Raw genomic sequence first — 4380 nt, 5'->3', positions numbered from 1 at the left:
GCACCCAGTAAACCTCACTTGAACGAGGAAAGCAAGCTCCCAGACCAGGACCGCAACCAACCGTCGCTATGCCAAAAAGCATGGAACAACGGCACACAATCCTTCTAGTCTAAGCTTCGCTAATTCCCCAATTAACTGGTTCACACGGGTTCCCTAACCCTATAATCTACCGCTTCTTAAATAAACGAGACTGTCTAACGATTCCCCAATCTTCATGGAGATCTGATATAATCGGCAGCTCCAACAACTGAGAACAAGCACCACACTAACAGATCGCACCAGGTACACTTGAGGGTGCAGACCACTAATTCAAGTGAGAATTTCTGACCAGCTCATTAGCATTAAAAGCGCCCCCTTCCACAGTATCTTTTGAAAAAGGAGATTGTTTGGCCCCCAAAATGGTGAGATTGTGTAAATCGTCGCCAGGATCAACTCCCCGGGTCTTTGAGCTTCCATATGAGGGCAGAAGGGCTGAAAACTACGGTTGGAAAATGGTCCCAAGTGCCCCAGAAAGTTGAGGGTTGCCACTTGAAAAATGGCTGCAATCAGACTTCGGAAAAATCACTTTTTGGGGGGTGATTTTGTTTTGTGGGAATAATTAAAAATGTAATTGGTTAACCTACAAAAAATTGAAAAGAAATTGAAAGATAAGTGACCAGACAAGAATTTCATTTGTGTTTCAGAAATCTCAGGGATGTTGGCGTGCATGCTATTGGGCCCTGAACGGTGCTGATTTTACACTGTTTTCAATGGGGCTTGAATTAGTGGACTGGACCCTTGAGGTAGATCCCCAACCACCAGCGGTCGTACGTCAGATTTACACACAATGTACATGTACATGTACACTCGAAACTCAGAACACAACACAACTCCACAGAGCTCTGGTTGGCACGCTACCATCTTGAGCAGTCCTGGCAACCCACGCAGCCTGCGCCCAGCCCCAAGGTAATGCGCGCCTCTGATTGGTTGCCGCGGCATGTTTAATGCATGAGATTTAGACGTGCCTGAATTATTAATGACCCAGACTAAACACAAGTCTGCGCAGCTACCCTGTTTCGCCACAATATTTGATTGATAACTCGTTGAAAAATATAGCCAGACCTATCTTTAAGCGCAAATAGGTTCTTGAGCATGGTCCATCAGGAATGGACCACGCTCAACCGCCTAAGAACCGAGGTGGGCCGGTTCGGCGGTACTTCCATGAGTCGAGAAACGAGAAACAGAAACCCTTGTATGCAACCAGCCAGAGCAGTCGGCCCAACATATCATGGGTGAGTGTCCCATCCTAAAACCACCTAATGACATTGATCTAACAACACCTGACTCATCAACAGTGAGCTGGCTGTAACACCTGAACAACAGAATTGACATCTAGTCCTTTGAGACAGAGAAGCATTGGGCCTAAATAACCAGTCTATCAACGGCTGTTGCTTCTGCAGAGTAACTCTCTAAAATGAAACCGGCCAAGCCAGAAAATTGACCACTTGAAAATGAATGAAATCACTTTTTTCGCTGAGTAGCCAATGTAAAAAGTAACAAAAAGTGTTCACCATCTTCTTGCTACGATAGGATAACAAAATCGTTACGAGAAAATTGAAAGGTTTATCAAACTCCTTCAATGCGTCGAAGCTTATTCTACACTTTCAATTTCACAACAGAACTTTCACGGGATTGTGGGAGGACACGATCCAACCATTTAAAAATATATCTCGCATTTTATTTTTTAAATAACTATCTTGCTGCGGCTAGCTACTATCTTGCGCAAGGGTGCATTAAAATGACCACGTCTAGTGAACCACCTTTAAATATGCGTTGGCCGTGGTCCGTCTGTGCTTCCGTAACATTACAAGGGTTCCTGTACAACTGACCAACACGTATAGTACCTGTATGTCAGGAGTTATTGTTAAGCCTTATTAGGTGCCCAAGTTTTACCAGAGTTCGTTTGCCGGTTTTGCGATCACCAGTAATAAGTTTCTTTCAACTTCGTAAGGTCCTGCTGTGGTCGTTTAATTCGAGGGAAATCTTGATAACTCGGGCTATTTCGTTTGCACCCAGATCCAAGAATCATGGACCATTAAAGCAAACATAGAGAAAGAAAACACTGTTTTTATCTACCTCTTTGAAGAAAAATTTTAATCGGGTGATTGACTGTCGGACAGAACATGGAACAGAAGCTCATACCAATACGAAAAATAGTGAATCACAGAAAGGACGGAACATCAAAGTAAATGTATTAAGAAAAGGAGGGCAAGGTGGTGTTGGCCACTTCACCCACAATCATTTCGCCGAAGCGCCACTTCTCAAACACAATATTCGCTTGGTAATAATACATGCATTACAGGCAAGTAGGCCTGTGACAAATCTCTGCATAGTTTACTTTCAAAGTTCCACTGTGTGCAATTTTTTTTTTAAGATACAATGATCGAATCCATTAAGAAGCAGAAGTGGCAAATGGGCGAAGTGATGTAATGGGTGAAGAAAATGGAAAAATGTGCAAAGTGGCAGGATTCAACCATGAAGTTTTATTAAATGGACTCAATAAATAACAAGAGAGACAGACGTAGTCCAGGAAGACAGAAAACGAGATGGAGAGACGAGATTATCCAGTTTACGGGCGTGACACAGGGACAGGTCCCGGATTTTACAAAAAGGATGGAGCATGATCTCGGATTTCTGAAAGGGGGCCAGGGTGTGAACGAAAGCAGCAATGGTAAAATGCGGTTACGGCTTGGGGTCGGTGGAATTTTTGGATTCCAGGTGCTCTGTGGTGCCATTTCAGGCAATATGACCCCTCTTTTTATTCTCCCTCTCTCTTTTTTTAATTGGGGTGAAAGGAGGGGTGCGACCCCCCCCCCCATCTGCCCCTGTGACTTGTACAGTCGAACCTCATTAATAAGAGGTCCTTCAGACTCGGCAAATTACCTTGTTATAACAGAACATTGCACTATCAGGAATGAAAACAGAGAAAAACAAAGGATTGGGACGACTTTACGTGGATCAGGGCAGCACAAGTTAGTGCCAGCTTAGGCAGGCCTTTCCCTTGCAGTGGGCAAAAGATAGCTGAAAAAGATGATGATGAAATCGTAAATATCGCTGGTGGATACTTTAAAATCATGGGCGGAGATTTTTTGTCACATGTAGGGGGATGATTTCCGAAAGCTCAAAGCTCGGCCTCCATCCCACGTGGCATTGTGACGCGAGTGGTGGGCGGTACGTAGTTTAGGCTACAGGGTGCGCATGAAGTCAGTGACTTGAAAAGTGAGGCGGGGGGAATTATATTGGTTATTCCCCTCCCAAACATTTAGGGGTGGGATATATTGCCTCCACCCCCGGGATCTCTGCCCATGCCTAACATGGACAGTATTTGCTTGCAATGCACCATTTTGGGGAAGGGATACACTGTATTACACCACTGCACTGCGTTGAACATCACAAGCAAAGAATATGCATATAAATTTATGGAAATGCTTATGATGACGTCAACAAACGCTTCTTTGAAGGGAACAATATCTTGTCCAATTTGTCTTTTATTCTAATTCTTTACATCCCTTTTACTGTTTGCTATTTGGGCAGATTATCTATCTTATCAAAATAATTTAAGAAAAGTCCTCTCAAGGTTGTACAAGGTACAGCAACGAAAATTTTACGAAAGTATGGCATAAAAATATACATTTTAGTGAAATCTGGTTAAACCCTACTGTGAGTAATCAAACTATGTACAAAAGGCATTTTCTTCTGAAGCACGTGGGACTTAGACAAATAAAAAAATAGAAACGTAGAAAAATAAACTACCTGAAGTATACACCTGGGTGGGTATAAATCTACAAAACAAATCAAATGAATACTAACGTGTTATGGTATAAGGGACACATCAAATGTTGAAGCTTAAATTGCAGATTTTAAAATAAGGAAAGGAAAATGGTAGAACCTTTACACGCCAGTACGTACATTGTTTAAAAATCCAGATACATCTATGCTGAGTGACAGATTGATCGTAAGCCCGGCAAAAAGAAATGAGTTTCCTAACACAGTGTTTATCCATATTCTTTTCTTTTCCCTGAAAGCCTACACGCTGTCCTTACCTGACAACATTGACTGTACAAGTGTTAATTTTTTCTCTAGATCACACATATCAGTGTTGAAAATCACTTTTCAAAGGCAACCTGACCACCTTGCCGTTGCGAAAGACTCTTGCTATTATGGAAATAAGAAGCCTTCGATTCTTTCAGAGTCACTTGACTCAGCAGGCAGTTGCAAACCTTGTTTTTTTCATATTTCAAAACACACCCATAACCTGATGGAAGACACGGGTGTTCTTCAAAATGTTAGAGGCAAGAAAGTTGAGGAATATTTCAGAGTATGGGTGTGGCTCATATTCAT

Source organism: Acanthaster planci, linkage group LG08, assembly GCF_054643075.1.
Source record: "Acanthaster planci isolate LZ-2023a linkage group LG08, COTS_SCS, whole genome shotgun sequence".
Classification (NCBI taxonomy): Eukaryota; Metazoa; Echinodermata; class Asteroidea; order Valvatida; family Acanthasteridae; genus Acanthaster; species Acanthaster planci.
Note: the sequence above shows the minus strand (reverse complement) of the source record.